The sequence below is a fragment of the Bubalus kerabau genome, chromosome 4 (assembly GCF_029407905.1).
Source record: "Bubalus kerabau isolate K-KA32 ecotype Philippines breed swamp buffalo chromosome 4, PCC_UOA_SB_1v2, whole genome shotgun sequence".
Classification (NCBI taxonomy): domain Eukaryota; kingdom Metazoa; phylum Chordata; class Mammalia; order Artiodactyla; family Bovidae; genus Bubalus; species Bubalus kerabau.
Genome location: NC_073627.1, coordinates 70,511,496 through 70,539,045, shown reverse-complemented (window position 1 = coordinate 70,539,045; position 27,550 = coordinate 70,511,496). Strand labels below are relative to the sequence as shown.

Genomic DNA, 27,550 nt, shown 5'->3' with positions numbered 1-27,550 from the left:
GTGGATGTGGCCAGTGGTGGCCGGTTGGCCAGGGATACTCTGTGGGTCCAGCCTGCACAGTGTTTATGACTTCAGAAGGCTCAGGCACACCACCCCTGCCTGTGACATCTCTTCCTAAAACTGTCACTGCCTCCCTTGTGGTTCTGGCAGGATACAAGGATTCTAAGGAATTCCTGGCTCTGGGCTCATGTGGTTCTTTTCAGGGTCTGACACAATGACAGAAAATTTAGTGAAATCATTGCTGCTGTCTTTTTTTTTTTTTAACTTTATTTTTTGAAAGTAGTGAAAGTGTTAATCACTCAGTTGTGTCTGACTCTTTGTGACCCGTGAACTGTAGCCCACCAGGCTCCTCTGTGCAGGGATTCTCCAGGCAAGAATACTGGAGTGGGTTGCCATGCCCTTCTCCAGGGGATCTCCCGTGTCTACTGCGTTGCAGTGGATTCTAACCATCTGATACACCAGGGAAGCCCCAATTAGTTTTTAATTGGAGGAAATTGCTTTACAATGTTGAGTTGGTTTCTGCCATACAACAACGTGAATCAGTCATAATTTTATATATATATATAAAGTCAGCCCCAGGCTGGGTCCTCTGTGTTACACAGCAGCCTCTCACCATCTATATTTACACATGATAGTGTATATATGTCAATGCTGCCTTCTCTTTCCCTCTGTGTTCCTATGTCCTTTCTCTACATGTGCGTCTCCACTCCTTTGCTGCAAATATGTTCATCATACCATTTTTCTATGTTCCATATAGATTCCTACTATCTTTAAGATCAGTATTTTCTTCAACTAGGATGTGCTGAAATTTTTTTCTCCCTAGCACTATTTAAGTCCACAATTACCCACTCCCTTAATATAAGCATTTAATTTTATATACAGGCTCCTCAAATAATACAAGATAAGCCTCAATTCCAACTGGCCTTTGACCTAATCGCCTACACTTAAAATCACAATGGGTTTCATTTATGATTTCAGTACTATTTGAAAATCTCAACAGCTTTTGAAAAGTGAATTAGTAATGTTTTCTCATCCTTCTGTTTTATTCTCTGTGAAGTATTGTGCGAATTATATTTATATTGCTTGTACATGGTTAAAAAGTAAAGCCCTGGTATAAAATCAGGCTGTCAAAATCCAGTATGTGACAGTGTATTACAGCCTATGGTGAGCAGACCAAGTATTCTTCATTGAGATTCTTCCTTATTTAGGATGCTTCTAAAGAACTAGGAAATTTAAGTTCTGTTGTCATAAGCCACCATTCCAGGGACTTCCCTGGTGGTGCAGTGGTTAAGAAAAAAAATAAGAAAAAGAATCTGCCTTGCAACGCAAGGGATGGGGGTTCAATCCCTGGTGGGAGAACTGAGATCCCACATGCCTCAGAGCAACTAAGCCGACACGCTTAGGAGCCTGTGCACTGCAACGAAAAGATCTCACATGGTGCAATGAAGATGCTGTGTGCCACAAATAAGACCCATAAGTAAATATTTACAAATATAAGCCGCCCCTTCAGATTGCACTGCTTTATGTTTCCTTTACCACAGCCCACACCAATGATTTGTAGCTGTAGGGACTCTTTCCTTATAGAGGTATATTCCTAGATACTAGATTATTCAGATAACACTTAAATTCTCAATTCAACAATGGGAATTTGTTGCCAGCCAACCTATTCCCCGGTGGCTCAGAGAGTAAAGAATCTGCTGCAATGCAGGAGACCTGGGTTCGATTCCTGGGTGGGGAAGATCCCCTGGAGAAGGGAATGGCAACCCACTCCAGTACTCATGCCTGGAAAATCCCATGGACAGAGGAGCCTGGCGGGCTACAGTACATGGGGTTGAAAACAGTTGGACATGACTGAACGAATGACACACACAACCTATCCTAACAGAGTGTCTAAAGGGAGCTCTTTTCTCTAAACAGAAAAGAAATGCTAATAGATGGGACCCTGGAGTTTCCCGAAAGAATACAGAGGAAGGAAAGAGCAAAAACATGGGTAAGTAAAATGGACTTCCCTTTTCTTGAGTTTTCAAAAGTATGTTTGAAAGTAAAAGAAAAAATCATGACACCAATTACTGTGATTCTCAGTGTACGTAGAGAAAATATTTGAGACAATGAGATTATACTTTGGAGGATGTAAAAGAATGTAAAATGAAGAGTTACAGGGTGCAGGAGTGAAGTAGATGGTGAGGTAGAAGCACTGTGATCTGAGAGCATTTCCTGCAGAGTCCAGGGACTGGCGTGTCCATTCAGGAGTCTGTTCCTGGAGAGTTATGACGGCTGACAGGGCCTGCCAGCCACTTCTGGATGGTCATGTGATGTTATCTGAGGTGGCAAGCAGGACACCTGCCTTGTGATGTATTGAGCAGAAAGGAGGTTGGATGAATTAGAAAAGAAAGAAGGGATTTCTGATTAGATGGAAGACTTCATTTGGGAACCACACACCTTAAAACATAGCATCTTGAGTGATGATCCACATGTTTTCCTTGAAAAGAATGTATCTTTTACAGCAAAATGTGGTTGAGGACATGTTCTTGAGGAGCAAACTGAGATGAATACATGGAACTATTATTTCATAGCCTTCTGGATGAGCAAAACTGCAGATTTAAAATTCCAACTCTTGTTATGATTTTTTAAAGGTGTCAAGATGCACAAAACCAGGGAGCACCGGCTAGACCATTTTATAATCCAGACGTAACTTCCGTAGACTGTTGTAAGGCTAGTGATAATCATTTACAGGTATTTGTTGGTAAAGAAAAGATCTTATTCACAAAATGACAAACATATACCAAGGAATAACCCTAAGTAAAACTAAGTAAAAAGTTTGTTGTTGTTGTTTTCCAGTGAGCTGACTCATTGGAAAAGACCCTGAAGGGAGGAGGGGGTGGCAGAGAATGAGATGGTTGGATGGCATTGCCGACTTAATGCACATGAGTTTAGGCAAACTCCAAGAGACAGTAAAGCACAGGGGAGCCTGGCGGGCTCCCGTTCATGGAATCACAAAATGTCAGACACAAATGAGCAACTGAACAACAGGAAGTTTGGGGTCTACATAAATTAAACTTCTGAAATATTGTGAGAATTGTAGAAAACATGAAAAAATATATCATGTTCAAGCAAGGAAAGATTGAAAAAATATTAGGATGCCAGTTCTTCCCACATTAAAAGTTACAAAGTCAAGCTATATTTAATTGGGAATTGGGTGTTAGAATTCAGTAGAAGACTTGAAAAAAATTTTTTTTTTACTTATTATTTTTTATTATTATTTTTTTTACTTTACAATATTGTATTGGTTTTGCCATACATCAACATGCATCTGCCACGAAGCTTGGGGATGGTGCACTGGGAAGACTTGAAAATTTAATTTCAAAATAAATATGCCAAAGACTATCTAAGTGAAAGTGGTAGTTGCTCATTTGTGTCTGACTTTGAAACTCCATGAACTGTAGCCCGCCAGTCTCCTCTGTCCATGGGATTTTCAGGCAAGAATATTGGAGTGGGTCGCCATTTCCTTCTCCAGGGAATCTTCCCGACTCTGGGATCAAACCTGGGGTTCCTTCATTGCAGGTGGATTCTTTACCACCTTTACCACCTGAGCCACCAGGGAAGCCCTCTGAGCCAGTAAACCTTTGAAGAGGAAGGCTTTGGGAGGAGATTAGAGATGTGGGATTTCACTTCCCAGCCACTTAAAATGTAATAATTTAAAACCAATGTGACATTTTATAATTGTCAAAACCAAGTTGAATGCTTAGAAACACATTATAGTGTAAAGATACTATTAGATATTATACTATAATAAAATACTATTACTAGCTTTTAATAAAAGAAGCATCATAGATACATGGGGAAAGACATAGATATTGCAAAACATAAATATTGAGAAAATTGGGCTAGTTGGAAAAATCTGAAGCAAATAAAATCTCACCTTGCTTCATACAACAAACTATATTTTCCATGGTTTAAATATTCTAGCTAACATTATAATTACTACAAAAATAAAAATGACTATAAAAAAGGTTAATTAGGCAATATTGTATGTTGATGTGAACCAGGATGCTCTAAACATAAAAATAAGGAAAGTCACAAAGAAAAACAATAGTAGATAGGATTAAATATTTTTTAAAAATCTGTATCCTTAAGAAAGCATCATAAAAAAATAAAAGATTAATTAAGTGGATAAGAACTATAAAAATTAACTAACCCTATAAATAATCTAATGAGAGAACTTTTAAATAAATTAACAAAAAGCCAACACCCTTCTGAAAGCTGAGAAAAAGGCCATTTACTACCCACACACTGTAAAAAGGGAATGTATCCAATTAAAATATTAAAAAGTTCATTGAACTTGGCAAACAAGAATATGTCAATGTTTCATTTTCATACTTTGGTGACTAGTGAGTTTGAATAGATCACAACAATAATAATGATGATAAGGGCTGCAAACAAATTGACATGCTTGGCATGATGACCACTTTGGAGTAGGCGTTGAGTTAGGCATTGGCTCATTTAGGGATCAATTCAGTTGTGTGATACATTTTATTATCTCCAGTTTATTAAAAACTTGAGGCTTTTAGAAACTGATCCATCTGCCTAACATCATACAGCAAGCAATAATAATGATGATGCATAACATCAATATATTTATTACAGGTTTCCTAAGCACTTGCTAACTGCTTACATGTGCTATTTCTCTTATCACACAAACATCAGGAAAATTCTATTATTTAATTATCCTCATTTTATTGATGAGAAACAGAAGCTGAGAGAAATACTTGGCCTGTGGTTTTTTATAACATGGTTAGTAAGCAGCAGCTATAGAATTTAAAACCATAACGTCTCAGTCCAAAGACCATGAACTTTCAACGCTTCACACTTTCTCTGTTTCTCAAATTGAGTATTGATGAGCTCCACATTGAAATCTCCCAGAGACCCAAGTCTTCCATACTGGAAACCACATTTTTTTTTTCTTTTTTAATCTTCTCTCTTCATCTTGGTGGCAGGTGTGGCTACCCATGCAGGTGCTCAGGTTAGAAAATTCCCCTTCTCTCATTTCTGCTCCAGTCTTCGTCCGCTGCATCAACCCAATCGTTTTACTTTTTTCACCTCCCCAATACTATCCTCTCTTCCTACGGTGACTGCCATGGCTTTGCCTTCGGTCACAGGATAGGACACCTGACCCTAACCAGCTTTGCTAACTCCTCACTTACGGGGGTGGGAGGCTCTACCCCAATGTGATGATACTTTTTGTCCTCACACTTCTGTGGTATATTTTTCTGACTATAAAAATAGTATAAGTCTGTTCTCTATGTCTGCATCTCCACTGCTGCCCTGCAAACAAGTTCATCAGTACCATCCTTTTAGATTCCATATGCATGTGTTAATATATGATATTTGTCTTTCTCTTTCTGACTTACTTCACACTGTATATTAGGCTCTAGGTTCATTCACCCCTTTAGGACTGATGCAAATGTGTTCTTTATATAGTTTAGCAATGTTTCATTGGGGGGCTTCCTTGGTGTCTCAGTTGGTAAAGAAACCACCTGCAAGGCAGAAGACCTGGGGTTCAATCCTTGGGTTTGGGAGATCCCCTGGAGAAGGGAATGGTAACCCACTCCAGTATTCTTGCCTGGAGAATTCCGTGGATGGAGGAGCCTGGCAGGTAATCCATGGGTTGCAAAGAGTCAGACAAGACTGAGAGACTAACACTTTCTAATGTTTCATTGTATATATACACTACCATATTTAAAATAGATGTCAGTTGCTTCGTTTGCTATTATTTTCTCCCATTCTGAAAGCTGTCTTTTCACCTTGCCTATAGTTTCCTTAATTGTGCAAAAGCTTTTAAGTTTAATTAGGTCCCATTTGTTTATTTTTGCTTTTATTTCCATTACTCTGGGAGGTGGGTCATAGAGGATCCTACTGTGATTTATGTCAGAGTATTTTGCCTGTGTTCTCCTCTAGGAGTTTTATAGTTTCTGGTCTTACATGTAGATCTTTAATCCATTTTGAGTTTATTTCTGTGTATAGTGTTAGAAAGTGTTCTAGTTTCATTCTTTTACAAGTGGTTGACCAGTTTTCCCAGCACCACTTGTTAAAGAGATTGTCTTTTCTCCACTGTATATTCTTGCCTCCTTTGTCAAAGATAAGGTGTCCATAGGTGCTTGAATTTATCTCTGGGCTTTCTATTTTGTTCCATTGATCTATATTTCTGTCTTTGTGCCAGTACCATACTGTCTTGATGACTGTGGCTTTGTAGTAGAGACTGAAGTCAGGCAGGTTGATTCCTCCAGTTCCATTCTTCTTTCTCAAGATTGCTTTGGCTATTCAAGATTTTTTGTATTTCTATACAAATTGTGAAATTATTTGTCCTAGTTCTCTGAAAAGTACCATTGATAGCTTGATAGGGATTGAATTGAATCTGTAGATTGCTTTGGGTAGTATACTCATTTTCACTATATTGATTCTTCTGATCCATGAACATAGTCTATTTCTCCATCTATCAGCTCATGCAGCTCGATTCCAGAAAAATAAATGACCCAATCGAAAAATGGGCCAAAGAACTAAACAGACATTTCTCCAAAGAAGACATACAGATGGCTAACAAACACATGAAAAGATGCTCAACATCACTCATTATCAGAGAAATGCAAATCAAAACCACAATGAGGTACCATCTCATTCCGGTCAGAATGGCTGCTATCAAAAAATCTACAAACAATAAGTGCTGAGAAGGTGTGGAGAAAAGGGAACCCTCTTACACTGTTGGTGGGAATGCAAATTAGTACAGCCACTATGGAGAACAGTGTGGAGATTCCTTAAAAAACTGGAAATTTAGAACTGCCATATGACCCAGCAGCCCCAGTGCTTCATGGTCATACATGGTCCCACTAGGCATACACACCGAGGAAACCAGAATTGAAAGAGACATGTGTACTCCAATGTTCATTGCAATACTGTTTACAATAGCTAGGACACGGAAGCAACCTAGATATCCACTGGCAGATGAATGGATAATAAAGCTGTGGTACAGATACACAATGGAATATTTCTCAGCTAGTAAAAAGAATATATTTGAATCAGTTCTAATGAGGTAGATGAAACTGGAGCCTATTATACAGAGTGAAGTAAGTCAGAAAGGAAAACACCAATACAGTATATTAATGCATGATTTTTCCTGTGGTCATGTATGGATGTGAGAGTTGGACTGTGAAGAAGGCTGAGCGCCAAAGAATTGATGCTTTTGAACTGTGGTGTTGGAGAAGACTCTTGAGAGTCCCTTGGACTGCACGGGGATCCAACCAGTCCATTCTGAAGGAGATCAGCCCTGGGATTTCTTTGAAAGGAATGATGCTAAAGCTGAAACTCCAGTACTTTGGCCACCTCACGCAAAGAGTTGACTCATTAGAAAAAACTCTGATGCTGGGAGGGATTGGGGGCAAGAGGAGAAGGGGACAGCAGAGGATGAGATGGCTGGATGGCATCACTTACTCGATGGACATGAGTCTGAGTGAACTCCGGGAGTTGGTGATGGACAGGGAGGCCTGGTGTGCTGCGATTCATGGGGTCGCAAAGAGTCGGACACGACTGAGTGACTGATCTGATCTGATGGGATTTAGAAAGATGATTAACAATGACCCTATATGGGAGACAGCAAAAGAAACACGGATATAAAGAACAGACTTTTGGACTCTGTGGGAGAAGGTGAGGGTGGGATGACTTTAGAGAATAGCACTGAAACATGTATATTACCATATGTGAAATAGATTGCCAGTCCAGGTTCAATGCATGATATAGGGCACTCAGGGCTGGTGCACTGGGATGACCCTGAGGGATGGGATGGGGAGGGAGGTGAGAGGGGGCTTCAGAGTGGGGAACACATGTACACCCAGGACTGATTCATGTCAATGTGTGGCAAAACCACTACAATATTGTAAAGTAATTAGCCTCCAATTAAAATAAATAAATTAATTTAACAAAAAAAATAAATAAAATAGATGGCAAGTGGGAATTTGCTGTGTGACACAGGGAGCTCAATCTAGTGCTTTGTAACAATCTAGAGGTGATGGGGTATAGTGAGAGGTGAGAGGAGAATTAAGAAGAGAAGAGATATAGATATACATATGGCTGACTCATGTAGATATATGGCAGAAAGCAACACAAAATTGTAAAGCAATTATCCTCCAATTAAAAAAATATCAGGTAAAAACCCCCTCAGTAATATGTGTTAATAAATTTTGGGAAAATAACAGTTACCTTCAATCTATCCAGCCCCACCCAGTTATAACCACCAGTATTAGATGCAAGAGACTTGGGTTCAATCCCTGGGTCAGGAAGATCCCCTGGAGGAGTAAATGGCAACCCACTACAGTATTCTTGCCTGGGAAATCCCATGGACAGAGGAGCCTGGAGGGCTATAGTCCATATGGTCTCAAACAGTCAGACAGGATTGAAGTGACTTAGCATGCACACATGGAAAGATGATGGATCATTATATTAAAATTAAATAACATGCTATCACAATATTGAACAGCATGGACAGTTCCCCTATTATATGTTGCTTGAAACAAAGATAAAAAAGTGTGTATTTGTTTTCTAAAATAGGTTGCTTGAACACACACACACAAACACATTAAAAAAAAAACCCCAAAACTATTCTTTTGTACTTTGAAATGGTACCTTTGAGATTAGCTCCATGACATCAATATGGATGGTGGAATTCTGGAATGGCTGGGGTCAAATGTCAGTCCTTGACCTCATAGATGAGGTGATACAATGACCATGATGGGCATGAGGGCTAAAGTGGAAATCAGAATATTTTGACATTCAGACATTTTGAGAAGTGAGTAATTTGTCCTAAGGAACTAAAAGACTGCACAAGCCCATTACAAATAATATGAATATTATTACTTTATTCATATAGCAGAAAATCCTCTGGATCTGTGGCCAAAATCCTGATGTAAATAACACATTGGAGAGTTTACTCTCCTACTTATTTTCTAGATTTAGCTCACTGACCTTAGTCTTTTTGAGACAGAGCTATGCAGCATTATCATATGTACATAGTTTAAAACTTTCTCCAAGTCTCTCTTAAAGTGGATTTGTGGCTATTTATTATAACAACACACGTAGGAAGCTTCCCAGGTGGCACAGTGGTAAAGAATCTGCCTGCCAATGCAGGAGACATAAGAGATGCGGGTTTGATCTCTGGGTCAGGAAGATTCCCTGGAGAATGAAATGGCAACCCACTCCAGTATTATTGCCTGGAAAATCCCATGGACAGAGGAGCCTGGTGGGCTACAGTCCATGGGGTCACAACGAGTCGCACGTAACAGAGTGACTAAACCATCACCCCCACCACCTGTAAGAAAGGGAGTTTACCAGACCTTTGGTTGATATTCAGTCATTGACTTGGAAGTAACCTTTATTTCTGGGGACCCATAATGGCACTATGGATATCCATCCAAATGGGTCCTTATGGAGGTCAGAGGATAAAAGGAATTTAACCTGTGTCTCCTTAACAGTCAGTTCAGAAAGTTGGCCGTCAGACGCAGGCTTGCATGACTGGAATAGGCAGCTGGGCAGATCTCCACACTGGCCCTCAGACCTGTGAGGGGAGGGCTATTGTCAAGGAAGGGCTGGGGGGAAGACCCTGGCTGTCCCCATAGCAGGCCAATGGTACCGTATCCCTTCTATTACAGTGGGTCTAAAAGATTTCTAGATCAAGTAGGGCTTTGAAGGCCTGTATCCACTCTCCCTCATCTCCCCTCCCAACCAGGCTGCCACATAACACTGCGCAGAGTTCCGTGCGCTGTACAGTAGGATCTTGTTGGTTATCTATTTTAAATAAAGCAATGTGAACATGTCCATCCCAAACTCTCTAACTATTCCTTCCTCTCAATCTTCCCCCCAGCAAGAGTGGTATTTTTACACATATTGGCACATCTTTTAAATGTCTGGCTTAATAGAAGACATCTCAGTTCTCATGGTGGCTTCAGCGTTGTCTTTCCAATTTTTTTTTAACTTTTTTCCCTTAGAGTGGAGTATAGCCCATGGACAATGTTGTGATAGTTTCAGGTGAACAGCAAAGACAGTCAGTCGTATATACACTGTATCCATGCTCCCTCAAACTCCCCTCCCCTCCAGGCTGCCCCATAACATTGAGCAGAGTTCCCTGTGCTGAACAGTAGGTCCTTGTTGGTTATCCACTCTAAATATAGCAGTATGTACATGTCCATCCCAAACTCCCTAGTTATCCCTTGCCACATCCTTCCCCTCCTGGTGACCATAAGTCCTAGAGAACGCCCCTGGTTCTCTTAAGTCTGGGAGTCTGTTTCCCACAGATGCTTTTTGGAATGAAATGGAGTATAAGTGAAGTATATTAGAAAAACTATGTCAAAAATCCTTCACGCTTTATTGGTTGAATAATATGCCAGAATTTATTAACAATTCTCTCATTGTTTTACATTTAGATTATTTCTAATCTTATTAGCACACATGATGGTGTGACTAACATTTTCATGCATGTGCTTTTATTCTAAACAAGGGTAGATTCCAGCAAATTATGTTAATGGATCAAAAAATATGGAAAAATTAATAGCACGTGATACACTTTGTCAGATTTCTACCCTAAAGGCCAATTAGCACTGACACTGGCAAGATGAGATTATCTATTTAACTGCTTCCTTGATAGTATTGGGAATTATCTTTACAAAAACACAATTTGTTTGTGCTAATTTATGAGGTAAAAATCATGCCTCATAGTTTTAATTTGAATTTATTAGTGAAGGAGAACATTTTCTATGATTATTTCCTAGATGTGTTTTTTAGCTTGTGAATAATTTTCTTAGATAGCTTCCTTAGATTGGGAAGCTCTTGAAAAGATGGGACTAGAATGGTGGACTGTAGATGCATGGTTTCAACAGTAGGGATTTTTGCAGACAAACTGAGATGGAAGAGATCTGTGGATTATTACAAGTAGTTGCTTAAAACAATAGCATGGCAAAGTTTTTCTATGGAATAGGGGGAATTTGGGTCAAAAATCATAAATTACAGTGACAGAGAATGGTATGTGTGTGTGAGTGCTCAGTCATGTCTGACTCTTTGCTACCTTGTGGACTGTAGCCTGCCAGGCTCCTCTGTGCATGGGATTCCCCAGGCAAGAATACTGGAGTGGGTTGCTATTTCCTCCTCCAGGGGATCTTACCAAGCCATGGATTAAACTCGAGTCTCCTGCATCTCCTGCATTAGCAGGCAGATTCTTTACCACTGATCTCCCTGGGAAGTCCCAACAGAGAATGCTATCCAAGAAATAAAAACTTTACTATGAGGTGTGGATCACAATAAACTGTGGAAAATTCTGAAAGAGATGGAAATACCAGACCACCTGGCCTGCCTTGTGAAACTTGTATGCAGGTCAGGAAGCAACAGTTAGAACTGGACATGGAACAACAGACTGGTTCCAAATAGGAAAAGGAGTACGTCAAGACTGTATATTATCACCCTGCTTATTTAACTTATATGCAGAGTACATCATGAGAAATGCTGGGCTGGAGGAAGCATAAGCTGGAATCAAGATTGCCAGGAGGAATATCAATAACCTCAGATATGCAGATGACACCACCCTTATGGCAGAAAGTGAAGAAGAACTAAAGAGCCTCTTGATGAAAGTGAAAGAGGAGAGTGAAAAAGTTGGCTTAAAGCTCAACATTCAGAAAACGAAGATCGTGGCATCTGGTCCCATCACTTCATGGGAAATAGATGGGGAAACAGTGGCAACAGTGGCTGACTTTATTTTTGGGGGGCTCCAAAATCACTGCAGATGGTGATTGCAGCCATGAAATTAAAAGACGCTTGCTCCTTGGAAGGAAAATTATGACCAACCTAGACAGCATATTAAAAAGCAGAGACATTATTTTGCCAACAAAGGTCCGTCTAGTCAAGGCTATGGTTTTTCTTGTGGTCATGTATGGATGTGAGAGTTGGACTACAAAGAAAGCTGAGTGCCAAAGGATTGATGCTTTTGAACTGTGGTGTTGGAGAAGATGCTTGACAGTCCCTAGGACTGCAAGGAGATCCAACCAGCCCATCCTAAAGGAGATCAGTCCTGGGTGTTCGTTGGAAGGACTGTTGTTGAAGCTGAAACTCCAATCCTTTGGCCACCTGATGAGAAAAGCTGACTCATTGGAAATGACCCTGATGCTGGGAAAGATTGAGTTTCGGAGAATGGTACGACAGAGGATGAGATGGTTGGATGGCATCACCGACTCAATGGACATGGGTTTGGTGGACTCCGGGAGTTGGTGATGGACAGGGAGGCCTGGTGTGCTGCGGTTCACAGGGTCACAAAGAGTCAGACATGATTGAACAACTGAACTGAACTGAACTGATGAGGCAACATAAGTATTCTTTGATTGAAATACTTTTAACATCATTTTTGCATGTTTTGTAATTTTCCATGGTTTATCAAGTTTTTGTGTGCAATTTCTTTCTCCTTTGACAGAACCACTAATCCTTGTTTATCAAGTTTCTGTCTGTCTTGGAAAATGATTGCATCAAGTGGATGTTCACAGATATATTAAAAAAGAAGTCTTTGATGAAAATGACAGACATCTGATCATGGCTTGACTTCTCAGTTAAGCTCACAGAAGAAGGGACTCATACAAATGAAACACACTTTCTACACCCAATAAGCAACATTTTGTGACACATTTACATTTTTTTTCCCTTTTTGATCACTTCTGTATATAAAACTTCTAGAATAGTACTTAGCATACAATAGTTTTTCAATAAGTGTGTATTACATTGGTTGAATCAAGGTAAGCTTTCATTACTTTTATACCTGGGTGTCAAGAACTTTCCTATTCTTCACTTCATTACCCTAATTTGAGTATGTGATCATGCACTTTTATCAGGATATAATATTCCGATATAATGTGAGGATTATGTGCTTAGTCACTTAGTAGTGTCAGACTTTTTGTGACCTCATGGACCATAGCCCGAAAGACTCCTTTGTTCATGGGACTCTACAGGCAAGAATACTGGAGTGGGTTGCCACGCCCTTCTCCAGGGGATCTTCTTGAATCAGGGACTGAACTCTAGTCTCCTGCCATCTGAGCCACCAGGGAAGCCTTCTCATATAATAATAATAATAGTAATATAAATATTATAAAAGTATAAAATATAATTAAATATAAAATTAATTAAAATAATTAGATAAAAATTAATTTACATTGAATATAAAATTTAAATAAAATATAAAGTTTAAATATAAAATTATAAAAACTATAATTATTATTGAAGTTCTATAATGTGCTAGGCAATCTTCTAAGGGTATTTCATACTTTTGTAATTTCATCTTCCCAGTAACCCTATGATATAGGTACAATTACAATAATAATCCCTACAAACATTTAAGCTCTATTAGAGTATTTGGTCTTCTGTTCATTACTATATCTGCATGCTTACGGCTTCCTCCATGAAGCTCTCCCATTAGGGCTCAATGGGAGAAATATCTGCCTTCAGTGCAGGAGACACAGGAGATATGAGTTTGATCCCTAGGTCAGGAGGATCTCCTGGAGGAGGAAATGGCAACCCACTCCAATATTCCTGCCTGGAAAATCCCAAGGACAGAGGAACCTAGTGGGCTCTATTCCATGGCGTCTCAAAGAAGCAGACGTGACTAAACAACAACATCTGCTCTATAGAAGCTTTCCCGTGATGAGATACATATGATTTTAACAGTTCAATCTACATCTTCAGTGTTTCAAATGGCTGCTTGTTCTGGCGTTTGGCCAGACCCAGAGCTCTGCTGAGAAAATGTCTGACCTTGTTCACGGGTCCTTTTGTTGTTAAAGAAATATGATTCTTTTTCTGGAAGAACATTTTATGTCATTTTATGTCAGATTTTCCACACAAAGAATATTAAACTTGCCACTTCACTCTCTGATAGCCAAAGCAAATGGACTTTGCAGTTTCCTCAGATGAAGAAACTAAGGCTCACGAGGTTAAATGGTTTCCTCGAGGCCACATTGCTTGTAATTGTGGGGAGCAATATTCCAACCTAGGTCTATGACGTGAGGTCCTCCTAACTGACAGAATACAGTCTGTACACTCATCCCAGCAGCTGTGAATGGGTGAGGTGAGGTGACATGATTCAGTTAAGGACGGTGAGAAAGGGCATTTATGCTGGATTACCTGCCAGCCGAATTTAACCACCTGCGTGCATGTGTGCTCTGTTGTGTCCAACTCTTTGCAACTCTGTGGACTATAGCTCATCAGGCTCCTCTGTCCATGGGGTTTTTCAGGCAAGAATCCTGGAGTGGGTTGCCATTTCTTTCTCCAGGGGATCTTCCTGACCTAGGGATGGAAGTCATGTCTCTTATGTCTCCTACACTGGCAGGCAAATTCTTTACCAACTGAGCCACCTGGGAAGCCCTAATCTAATCACATGAATCTTTCTTTTTTAAATTAATTTTTTAATTGAAGGATAATTGATTTACAGAATTTTGCTGTTTTCTGTCAAACTTCAACATGAATCAGCCATAGGTATACATGTATCCCCTCCCTTTTAAACCTCCCTCCCATCTTCCTCCTTATTCCGCCCTTCTAGTTTGATACAGAGCCCCTGTTTGGGTTTCCTGAGTAACCACATCGATCTTTAAAGGACGATAAGTCCTTCTTGGCTGTGGAGAGAGGGAAATTTAACTATAGAAGGCTGGTTGGAGATAAAACCCCCTTGGTTCTGAAGACAGGGGAAGAGATTTATGAGTCAAGGAACGTCAGCAGCCTCTGAAAGTTGTCCAGGCAAGAAAGGGACTCCTCTGCAGTCTGTGCTAGGCTCAGAAGGTCTCTGACAGGACCTTGATTTTAGCCCAGTGAGACCCAGGTCAGACTGCTAACCTAGCACCATGCAAGAGCATAAGTTTGAGCTGTTTTTAAGCCAAGTTTAAACTGCTTTTTGAGTTAAATTTGTATGGCAGCAACAGGAAGCTAATGCGTGTGTTGACTTTCCAACGTATCTGCTAAATTTCTCCTTACTTTTAGTTCTGGGAAAAGCCGTTATTCATTAAAATTGGCATGGCATTTATTCAGAGAACACTGATGTTTCCTTTTTGTCTTGGCTGATCAGAAAGCTAGAGCCAATTTTAGAGTTCAATTTTAGTTATGCCAAAAAAAATTACCTCATACTGGTCAGAATGGCTGTCATCAAAAAGTCTACAAATATTAAGTTCTGGAGAGGGTGGAGAAAGTGGAAGCCTCCTACACTGTTGGTGGGAAAGTAAATCGGTGCAGCCACTATGGAGAGTGGTGTGGAGCTTCCTTAAAAAAATAAAAATCTGGCTACTGTTTGATCCGCCAATCTCACTCCTGAACATATATCCAGAGAAGAATGAAACTCCAGTTTGAAAAGATACGTGCATCATAGCAGCATTATTCACAATAATCAAGACATTGAAACAATCCAAGTGACCGTCAACAGGATGATTGGTTTAAGATGCTGTGTGTGTGTGTGTGTGTGTGTGTGTATCACCATATAAAGAATGAAATATCATCCTTTGCAGCAATGTGGATGGACCTAGAGATTATCATATTAAATAAACTAAGGCAGAGAAAGATAAATATTGTATGACCTCATTTATATGTTGAATCTAAAAAATAATACAAATGAACCAATGTACAAAAAAGGAACAGCGTCACAGACATAGAAAACAAGCTTATGATTGCCAAACGGAAGGGGAGGGATAAATTAGGAGTTTGGGATTTACAAACTATTTTATAGAAAGTAGATAAGGAAGAGGGCTTTACTGTGTAACACAGGGAATTATTGGGTGGGCTAAAAAGTTCATTCAGGGTTTTTTATAAGATGGTACAGAAAACATGAGTGAACTTTTTAGCCAACCCAGTATATTCAATATCTTTTAATAACATAATGGAAAATAATTTTTAAAAATATATAACTGGATCACTTTGCTATATACCAATATTGCAAATCAACTATACTTCAATAAGGAAGAATTTTTATGTTTTCTGATCTCTTATTTCTTTCTTCTTGCATTTTCCTGTTTATATTCACACGTGTATTTTTACATCAAAGAGAGAGAATGAATGAGGATGAGACAGGTGGAGTAGAGATAGGAGAGAGAGAGAGAAACAGAAGATCCAGTTAGGTTTTTTTCATGAAGGTGGAGAATTGATTTTTATACTGAAGTGTCTCAGAGATATCAAGAGATACATTTGAGGGATTTTTTTAAAAATTAAAAAAATATTGTAAAGTTTTGTCCAACTTTATAAATGCTTTGAGAATACTTATCTAAGAAGAGGTATTATAGTTAAGAAGAACAAATACATATTGGATCTGTTTCTTTTACTTTAACCTTTGTATTCTATTGTGTTGGCTACAAGTGCATCACTAAAGGGATGTTGCTGATAAGCTTAAAGTATACATAATGGCCCATTTCTGGGAACCCTGCCTCCCAGGCCTGAATGTTAAGCGGCTGCTGTTGCTACTAAGTCGCTTCAGTCCTGTCTGACTCTGTGTCACCCCAGAGACCTCAGCTTGTTAAGCTAAATTACTTTTATTTAGCTTCAGGAAACATCCTGACTGGGCCCTGCTCTGAGTGACTGTGGGAAAGAAGAAACTGACACATCCCCTCCTGATTCTGGCTGGAACTAGGAAATTTTTGCCACAATGTATCACCTTTTCTTCATAGCTCAGTCAGTAAAGAATCTGTGTGCAATGCAGGAGACCTGGGTTTGATCCCTGAGTCAGGAAGATGCCCTGGAGAAGGAAATGGCAACCCATTCCAGGATTCTTGCCTGGAGAATTCCATGGGCAGAGGAGCCTGGCGGGCTACTGTCCATGGGGTTGCAAGAGTCAGACACTACTTGATGACTAAACTACCACCATCACCTTTTCTTACTTTACCCCCTCGCCTCGCCTTCTTTGTTCTATGAAAGGAACTAGCCGGGGCAAGATGGTTCTCTGAGACACTCGTCCACCCTCCTCTTGGTCTTCTGCCTTTCCTAATCAAATCACTACTGCTTGCCCCAACAGCTCATCCCTTGATTGGCTTGTCGTGCAGCAAGCAGTATAGGCTTAAGTATCGGACGTACCTTACCATTGCTATTTGTTGCCCATATGTGCCTATTAGACCTATTTATTTCTGGTCACGTTTGAGTTTCATTTCAGAAATGCATTTCCCTTTTTCAGGGGGTTTCTAGTCAATTAAACCTGGGCTGTGGGGTTGTGGGGCTCCCCTGTGGCTCATCAGTAGACTCTGCCTGCAATGCTGGAGACACAGGAGACTCAGGTTCAATCCTTGGGTCAGGAAGATCCCCTGGAGGAGGGCATAGCAACCCACTCCACTATTCTTGCCTGGGAAATCCCACGGACAGGGGAGCCTGGTGGGCTATAATCCAAGGGGTTGCAAAGAGTCAGACATGGCGGAGCCGCTGAGCACACAGCACACATGCACTTGGGGTTGGGATGCTGCTGCTTTCAGTTTTGGTGGGGGAGCTGGTGAAAACACAAGTTGAATTCACTGAAGACAAAGGTTTTGCACACAAATGAGATTTGGTTTGCACCTTGCTAGGTGAACAAAAGCTAGGCTGATCGCACTGTCAGAGAGGAGCCACCTCATTAATCAGAACTCTGATATGTGCAGGACTGAAAGTGAATTAGGGAGTCAGGATTTCAGAGAACGAAAAATAGCCTCTGACACCTCCACTGCAATATTTGTGTTACTAAGCAACAAAACTCTCCTGTTTAGCAAAGCCCTAATGATGCTGGCAGTACAGTCTCCGAATAAGGCTTAATACAACTTCATTATCCCACCTCTGGAGCTGTGTTGCATACGCAGTACCTGATTAGGGGTAATGAGAAGTAGACTGAGTGTTGTTTAGTGCACCTGCGTCTGAAAGACCAAATAAAGGATTGATTTGGGTGAATCTAATGACGGTCATTTACTGTGTTTTTCTACTCAGAGCGTTCGTTTGGGCTGACCAGGAGTGTAGTGCAACCCATTGTTAAATGTGTCCCAGGATTGTAAAGCCTTAATGATTCCGTCCCGCCAGGTCACAGAGTTGTGCAGATTGCAACATTGCATTGGCTGTCACCATCCAGGGACAGCTGGTTATGTAGTCTTTCTCTAAGATTCTGGGGAAAGCTGAAGGTTGAAATTACCTGATGGTTTCCATTCATCTTTTGAAACTTGTTTTCTGTTTCCAAGTTTATCTCATTTTTTAAGAAAGTCTAATTTTAACACTCGAGAAAGTTTGTTTCTTCCTGGTTTTTGTGCTGAGAAATGGCTTCAGAGGCTACTAGTGTCTTTATAGAAATTCCCTTTCTCTTTCATTTTTCCCCCCCTTCTCTATTCTCTAGCCTCATCTCCCAAGTATGTAGTTTCTTAGAGTTATCACTGTGGAGCAGATTCTCCACAAGAAAGATGTAGTGAAAATATGAGTTGCCAGTCCAGGTTCGATGCACGATACTGGATGCTTGGGGCTGGTGCACTGGGACGACCCAGAGGGATGGTATGGGGAGGGAGGAGGGAGGAGGGTTCAGGATGGGGAACACATGTATACCTGTGGTGGATCCATTTCGATATTTGGCAAAACTAATACAATATTGTAAAGTTTAAAAATAAAATAAAATTAAAAAGAAAAGAAAAGAAAAGAAAATCCATGACTCTTTGGGGTCAGAATCTTTGCAGATGTGTGTGTGTGTGTATGTGTGTGTGTGTGTGTGTGTGTGTGCTAAGTTGCTTCAGTCATGTCTGACTCTTTGCAACTCCTTGTACTGTAGCCCACCAGGCTCCTCTGTCCATGGGATTCTACAGGCAAGAATCCTGGAGTAGACTGCCATGCCCTCCTCCAGAGAGTCTTCCCAAGCCAGGGATAGAATCCATGTTTCATATGTCTTGCATTGGCAGGCAGGTTCTTTACCTCTTAGCGCCACCTGGGAAGCCCTTTTTTCAGATGATTATGGACTAATATAAGTGACATTTATGCCATAGCATTTTTTTTAATGTGGACCATTTTTAAGGTGTTTATTGATTTTGTTACAGTATTTTTTCTGTTTTCTGTTTTGGATTTTTGGACCAAGGCATGAGGGATCTTAGCTCCCAGACCAGGGATCAAACCCACACCCCTGTGCTGGAAGGTGAAGCTGAGCCACTGGACTACCAGGGAAGACTCTGTGCCACAGCATTTTAAATCCATAAAGCATCTTAGAAGTGTCCTTCCATCTGTCAAATTGTTATACCATCCTTTTCACTTATCGCTCTATTACCGGATGCATTTTCATAATGCCTGAACATAGAGACATAAAAAAGGAGAAATGTCTATTTGCTTCTGCCATTTCTATTTTAACAGGCAACATTTAGAGCCTATGATAGTCAACGATTCTAACTGTATTCAAATTAAAAATGAGAAGGATAAAAATAAGAAAAGGTAAACTTCTTTAGAAATGAGAGGCAGAACCATTAGAGGTAATATTTTAATTGAGACTGGCTAGCTATGCTAAGACTCAGGCACGACTGAGCGACTTCACTTTCACTTTTCACTTTCATGCATTGGAGAAGGAAATGGCAACCCGCTCCAGTGTTCTTGCCTGGAGAATCCCAGGGACAGAGGAGCCTGGTAGGCTGCTGTCTATGGGGTCGCACAGAGTCGGACATGACTGAAGCAACTTAGCAGCAGCAGCAGCAGCAGCAGCAATGGCACCCCACTCCAATACTCTTGCTTGGAAAATCCCATGTACGGAGGATCCTGGTAGGCTGCAGTCCATGGGGTCGCTAAAAGTTGGACATGGCTGAGCAATTTCATTTTCACTTTTCACTTTCATGCATTGGAGAAGGAAATGGCAACCCACTCCAGTGTTCTTGCCTGGAGAATCCCGGGGATGGGGGAGCCTGGTGGAAGTCTATGGGGTCTGACACGCTTCAGTCGTGTCTGACTCTGTGTGACTTCGCAGCAGCAGCAGTGACAGGTGAAATCTTGTTTCAATTCTTCACCCGTAAGGAAGGACACACTGAGTTGGGTTGTTCAGATCCGATAGGACTGTCTACATCCTCAATTTGATTAAAAAGGTAAAATGGTCAGTCATTTTTATTTTCATTTACATTGTTTTGACAGAAGTTTTCATTTCTGATATTCCAGATGGAAAAACCTCCTGACAAATTCTGTTTATTTATAGTAACTGTTGTTTATTATAAACACTGTTTATGTATAATAGCTGTTGTTGAGTCCCTTGGTTGTGTCCAACTCTTTGTGACCCCATGGACTGTAGCCCACCAGGCTTCTCTGTCCATGGGATTCTCCAGGCAAGAATACTGAGTGGGTTGCCATCTCCTCCTCCAGGGGATCTTCTGGATCCAGGGATCAAACCCGTGTCTCCTGCAAGTCTCTTGCATTGCAGGTGGATTCTTTACCACTAAACCAAGGAAGCCCTGTAATAACTGTGAAGTGGAAGTAGCTCAGTCATGTCCTACTCTTTGTGATCCCATGGACAGTCCATGGAATTCTCCAGTTCCCTTCTCCAGGGGATCTTACCAGCCCAGGTCTCCTGCATTGAAGGCAGATTCTTTACCAGCTGAGCCACAAGGGAAGCCCAAGAATACTGGAGTGGGTAGCCTACCCCTTCTCCAGCAGATCTTCCTGACCCAGGAATTGAACCAGGGTCTCCTGCATTGCAGGTAGATTCTTTACCAACTGAGCTAACTGTTCAGTTCAGTTCAGTTCAGTCGCTCAGTCGTGTCCGACTCTTTGCGACCCCATGAATCGCAGCACGCCAGGTCTCCCTGTCCATCACCAACTCCTGGAGTTCACTCAAACTCACGTCCATTAAGTCAGTGATGCCATCCAGCCATCTCATCCTCTGTCGTCCCCTTCTCCTCCTGCCCCCAATCCCTCCCAGCATCAGAGTCTTTTCCAATGAGTCAACTCTTCGCATGGGGTGGCCAAAGTACTGGAGTTTCAGCTTTAGCATCATTCTTTCCAAAGAAATCCCAGGGCTGATCTCCTTCAGAATGGACTGGTTGGATCTCCTTGCAGTCCAAGGGACTCTCAAGAGTCTTCTCCAACACCACAGTTCAAAAGCATCAATTCTTTGGTGCTCAGCTTTCTTCACAGTCCAACTCTCACATCCATACATGACCACTGGAAAAACCATAGCCTTGACATCAAATATATCTTGAATCTGTGGATTTGGCAATCTGCCTCCCTGCCCCGCCCCAGCACACTTCCTGAATCAGGTATACTATTCCAGTTGTCTTTAGATGTTGTGAAATCTTCATAGCACTTTGTCCTTATAGCTCTACAGAGGAAAAGATGACAGTTTTTTGTTTTTTGTTTTTTTTTTTTAAAATAATGTGTGCCTGATATTGGGCTAGGTTCATCATGAACATTGTTTCAACTACCTTCTACTTTTGAAAATATTCTCCATTTTACAAATGAGAACATTGAGGGTCAAGCTATAATGTGATTGTTCTAGGTCACCTAATGAAATAAAGGACAAGCCATAGACTGAAACATGGGCTTTTTTTCTGACTTTAAAATATTTTTTCTACTTTGCGTGTTTTTGAAAAATTCTTGCTAGGATCTGAGTTTTGGGCATGCAGACAGACCTGATGCATTTTGAATATGTCTCCTTTTCATGAAAGCAGAGGGGGCTAAATCAAGTGCTAGTTCCTTTTCTAAGGCTTTCCGGGTGACTCAGCAGTAAAGAATCTGCCTGCAGTGCAGAAGATGAGGGTTTGATCCCTGGCTTGGGAAGATGCCCTGGAAAAGGAAATGGCAACCTGCTCTACTATTGCCTCAAGAATTCTATGGAGAGAGGAGCCTGGTGGGCTACAGTCCATGGGGTCACAAAAGAGACACAACTTAGCATTAGCATTTCTTTTCTAAACTGTGCTCAACCATGGTTTAAATGTATATATTATTCAGGAGTGACACAAAAATTAGCCCACGGGGGTAACTTCTTTTGTTGCCTTTCAAAGGAGAGAATTCTGGCCATTTGTCCATTGTGTATTAGTTGCTCAGTTGTGGCTGACTGTATGCGACCCCATGGACTGTAGCCGGCTGGGGTCTTCTGTCCATGGAATTTTCCAGGCAAGACTCTGGAGTGGGTTCCCATTTCTTTCTCCAGGGGAAGAATAGACCCAACCCAGGTCTCTGGTATCACTGGCAAATTTTTTACCACTGAGCCACCAAGGAAGACCACACCCGACATGCTGACTGCAGAGACATATATGGGAGTCCTTTGAGAAATGACTTTCTTTCAGGTTTACAGATGAGTGTTTTAAAATTTAAAGTTTGCTTTTGCATGTTTTTTTTCATTGTTGCAAATATGGCATAATGATATATAAACTAGAAAATGTTGATATAGAGAAAATAAAATAACTTCATTTTTCTTTAAGTCATGAAGCATCAAGATGAAGAAGCAGATTCTCTTTAAGTGCCTGAAAAATAGAGCTGCTTTTTCTCAGTTTCTAATAGGCCATAATCTTTCTTTCCAACCACTTGAATATATGCATATAAGACATTTGATTTTTGTAGGTGTAAACATTCTTACTATAACACTACAGCCATGTTGCTTACATTTGTAATCTTGAAACTGTGGTTGTATAAATTTAAAGGCTGTCACAACTGAGCAACTGCTGACATTCACTTCTTGTTATGAATTTGGCAAATCAATCTATAGAACAAAAAATCGAGGACACGCCACACACAGAGAGACAGATGCATTGAATCTCTAGAGGAAATTTTACTGTGATTTATCTGTCCTTTAGTGTCTCTGAGGGCTTCTCTGCTTTCAGGTGTATTCTTGGGGGCCTTTTAAGATTTCTTTGGAAAATGTATTGTTTATCCAAGTCAGCAGGATATCATTTAGTAAATCAATAGCTCTGTGGCGTTAGGGTTAATGAAACACTTTACTCTCCAAGCCTTCGTGTCTTAGACTGCAGTGTATGTGTGGTGTACCACATGGTGTCCATCCATGTGTACCATGCAATGGGTCTTCCCAGGTGGCTCGGTGGTAAAGAACCCACCTACCAACGAAGCAGACTTAAACGTGGGTTCAGTCCCTGGTTTGGGAAGATCCCCTGGAGGAGTGCACAGCAACGCAGTCCAGTATTCTTTCCTGGAGATTCCCCATGGACAGGGGAGCCTGGTGGGCTATAGTCCATGAGGTCAAAAAGAGTCAGACATGACTGAAGCCACTTAGCACTGCACACAGCGCACACTATGCAGTGGCCTGTGTGTTGTCTTTCATTCAGTTGGGACCTTCAAATGTGTGTAGGTCCTACACACAAATCTACAACAAGGATGCCTCTTTTTCTTCTCCTAAAAACCCATCAGTTGGTGTTCATCTGGCATCTTTATTGATTCTCTACAATTTTCTATTGTTCATTTTGAACAACATATGCTGTAGCTTATATGGGCTGGCTTTGCACACTGAACACCTGATACTCATTCTCTAGGAAATGACCTTTGATCCAACATAATAAGGATCAAATTTGAGTCGGGTATAGTAAATAGAGCTTTCCTTGTGGTGTCATGAATATTTAAGTGGCAAACTCTTTCTAGCATGTTGCCTCTTATTGAAATAAATCTCTTGTTAGTGTTATTAGGCTATTTCATATGATGGTTTAAATTTATAAAGTCTTTTGGATAAGGTTTATTTTGGCTACTGAAATTAAATGGCATTGGATTTCTTGTAATTTAGTGATATATTTTCACATAATGAGTCATTAATATATAAGGCTGGTAGGATATCATTGGTGTTAGGACCCAGGGATTTAGTTATTGAAAAACTAATATATGGAGACACTCACAAAACTTTGCAATTGGAGTCTACTTAGAACCATGATTTTATAATCACTTATATCAGCAGATATTGATCAGATGTGTTTTAATATGTAAAAACACATAGCATATGAGAACTTTGGTGAACTCAGCACTAATTCTATTCAGAAAATTCATAAAATCCAGTATTCTTGCCTGGTAAATCCCACACACAGAGGAGCCTGATGGTCTACAGTCCATGGGGACATAACTTAGCACCTAAACAACATTCATGGAAGATTTAAAGGACAGTAAAGTTAATTTTCTTAAATTGCATTTTCTGTAGTGAAACTGATTAAAATTATACACTTGAAAAATGCAAAAGCTATGGCAAACAAGTTAAACGTCATACAAATAAAAATTTATTTGAAAGAGAAGTAGCCATGGAAATATGTAACCTCTGGCTTGGTAAGTTTAAGCATAACTGAGATCTTTGTTCCTAGATGTGGTACAGAAAAAAACGTTCAGTGTGGAGAAGACTTCTTAGGAGCATAGCCATGGGTCCAGGAAACTATTTATCCTTGAAAATCTATAGGTCAGCTTATAGGAATGAAGAAAGATGAACAGGAGTGGCCATTGGGAACTGGAGGCCAGATGTTTAGGGCTTCCTTGGTGTCTCAGTGGGTAAAAATCCTCCTGCAATATGGGGTACACAGGAGATGTACATTGGACGTCTTCTGTCCCATGGACAGTCACAAAGAGTCAGACAAGACTGATCGACCAAGCATGAGGGCAACAGCAAGCCTATGCAAAGTGCCAGTCATCCTGAAGACAAGGCGCTTATATCAAAATGTGTATCAGTATATCATTTCCTTCATCGAGAAAGTCTTCTTGTGAACAGTGTCAGCTGGACTGCTCTGGGACATCATTGGTTTACATTCTGATGCAAGCTACTTATCTTGTCATGGACCTGGTTTTGGAGGACGGGCAGCAGGTCCATCAGCCAGACTTTGGCACTGAGGACACTGTGCTGACATCTGGGACCAGCTTCTGCACACTGCTCTGTGTTGTGGGCTGTCCTGCGTGTGATGTGTGGTGGTGCTAGCGCCCTTCTTCAGCTTCTACACACTCCTCACTCACTGCCACTGGCACCTGCCTGGTAGCTGTGACAATGAAAACTGTGTCCAAGGACGGCCAGTGTCCTGAAAGCTGACGTGGAGGTGGGGGAGGGAGCAGTGGTTCTGGCTGTGAATGACTGGCCTGCAATAGTTCTGAATTTCCACACGATCTCTTTGTAGGGGCCATTCACAGCGCCTAAATGCTTATCTGTGGATAAAGTCCTAAGCATCAGCAATCTTTGTGGGCTCACTGTCTCAGTTTGTCATTAAACAAAATCATCATCCATACAAAGAGATAGTGTGGAAATTCACTGGGGGGCTTCCCTGGTAGCCTAGCTGGTAAAGAATCCACCTGCAGTACAGGAGACCCCAGTTCGATTCCTGGTTGGGAAGATCCCCTGGAGAAGGGATAAGCTACCCACTCCAGTGTTCTCGGGCTTCCCTGGTGGCTCAGATGGTAAAGAATCTGCCTGCAATGGGGAGACCTGGGTTTGACCCCTAAGTTGGGAAGATCCCCTGGAGGAGGGCAAGGCAAAACACTCTAGTATTCTTGCCTGGAGAATTCCCATGGACAGAGGAGCCTGGTGGGCTGCAGTCCATGGGATCACAAACAGACAGACATGACTGAGTGATGAAGAACAGCACATAGAATCCTGAGCTTGTTTAGAGTAACTCACAAAGTCATATGGCTTTCATTTATCATGTAGTTTCTACAGAGATGCTCAAGGCTGACACCAGGAACAGGGCCTGATTTATCAATGAAAATGGCCACAGACAAGACTGTCTAGTCATCTTTGCCATTAGAAAGGGTTTTCCAGGTGCCTCAGTGGTAAAACAATCCTCCTGTAATATAGGAGACGTTGGAGACAGAAGTTTGACCCCTGTGTCAGGAAGATTCCCCTGGAGGAGGAAATGGGAATCCACTCCGGTATTCTTGCTTGAAAAATCCCATGGACAGAGGAGCCTGGCGGGCTGCAGTCCATATGGTCACAAAGAGTTGGACACAACTATGACTGAGCACACAGGCATGCCATTAGAAAAGTAGAAAGTGAATTAAGCTCTGTACTTGAAAAGAAATGTTCATTTAAAATGACTTTCTATAATGGAATTAATTGTGTACTATAATGTTAAAAAAATATATGCCTGACCAACTGTACTGTGAATACAAAAAGACCTGTTTACTTTCCTTTGGTTTCTCATAAGTAATGGCAGTAATAACCGTAACAACAATAATATAACAAGAGTGCTACTTGCTTACATTTGGAGAATACCTTGTACTTCTCAAAATGCTCTCACAGACCTTGTTTCCTTTCATCCTTAGTTCAGGATCTCTGTCTGCTGTATATAGAACCTGTACACTGGTCTTTCTCATTCTAATAGAAACATAACATAATAACTTTGGCTCTTCTATGTAGACACATACACACACCCCACTTCCTCTCCACTTTCCTAGAGAATAATGTCCAAGTGAGTGTTTCTGCATTCTGCCTGATAAATGAGCCAGTCTAAATCACTGTAGAGGCTAAAAAATAAAGTAAATAAATCTGGCTTTAAATAGTAGGTCCATAACTATGTTTTATTTCTTGAAATAATGAGATATTCTCTATAAATCTGAAACCAGAAGGAGTTAATGGATCTTGCATTTATGCTCTGTTGGGTCCAATTCCTTGCGACCCCATGGACTGTAGGCCCCCAGGCTGTTCTGTCCACAGAATTTTCCAGGCAAGAATAATGGAGTGGGTTGCCATTTCCTTCTCCAGGATTTTGAGGGGTTCTGTTCATAAACCATTGAACTGTAACCAAACTAATGGAACCTGCGTGATCCCACTGGTCTGCAGACAAAGTCGATTCTGTCCTGCCCATTTCCCACTTCTGTATCATCTGCCTCACTTCACTCATCCTATGTTCCTGGAGAACAACTTTTCTTTAATCCCTCTTTGGTAAATTAAGATGGTGATTCTATCAGAAACAGTGGTTGAAAGGGAATTCAGAATATAGTAATACAAAGGCCAGCATAGAATAGTGATTAATCCAAGACAGCCAGTGTGTCAGGCACTTCGTACCTGACAAGGGTGCATACTGCTTGACATTCATTGGGTCATCTTTAATACAGCAGGGTTTGGTTTTGTTCAGCGCTCCCACCCACCTTGTGGCAGGGAGCAGACTGCATGTTGTTGTACGTGTCTGGTGTCATGTCAGTGATGCCCACCCTCGATGGGGACTCTTCACAGCTGCCTGAACTACGGCCCTGAGATGCAGAACAGGTCCAGCTCTCTGCAGGAGCTCTGGAGGGGATGCAGAGATGCAGTTAATGCAGTGCGAACCCCCACACTATGAAAGACTCTTCTCATTTCTAGCCTTCCTCTCTTTAATGTCTGTTGGAAAACGAATGCCACTGGATGTTTACAGATTGCTCAGCAATAAAGAATCCACCTGTGGTACAGGAGAAGCAAAAGACCTGGGTTCAGTCCCTGGGTTGGGAGGATCTCATGGAGGAGGGCATGACAACCCACTCCAGTATTCTTGCCTGGGAAATCCCATGGACAGAGGAGCCTGGTAGGCTACAGTTCATTGGGTCACCAAGAGTTGGGCATGACTGAGCACACACACAACACACAAATTTTTACTTGTACAAATAAAACTCTTATGAAAATTCT

The 27,550-nt window shown here is 41.1% G+C and overlaps 1 protein-coding gene and 1 long non-coding RNA gene across 5 annotated transcripts in view; one reads left to right on the top strand and one right to left on the bottom strand.

Annotated features, from left to right (window-relative positions):
- The window catches only part of GALNTL6 (polypeptide N-acetylgalactosaminyltransferase like 6), a 1,496,936-nt gene that overhangs the window by 323,049 nt on the left and 1,146,337 nt on the right, over positions 1-27,550 (bottom strand). The window lies entirely within an intron of this gene.
- The window catches only part of LOC129649805 (uncharacterized), a 191,975-nt gene that overhangs the window by 115,602 nt on the left and 48,823 nt on the right, over positions 1-27,550 (top strand). For all 4 annotated transcript variants that reach the window (XR_008713292.1, XR_008713291.1, XR_008713294.1 and 1 more), the window contains one exon: positions 1,918-1,990. This is a non-coding gene — a long non-coding RNA (uncharacterized LOC129649805). The remainder of the gene's footprint in view (positions 1-1,917; positions 1,991-27,550) is intronic.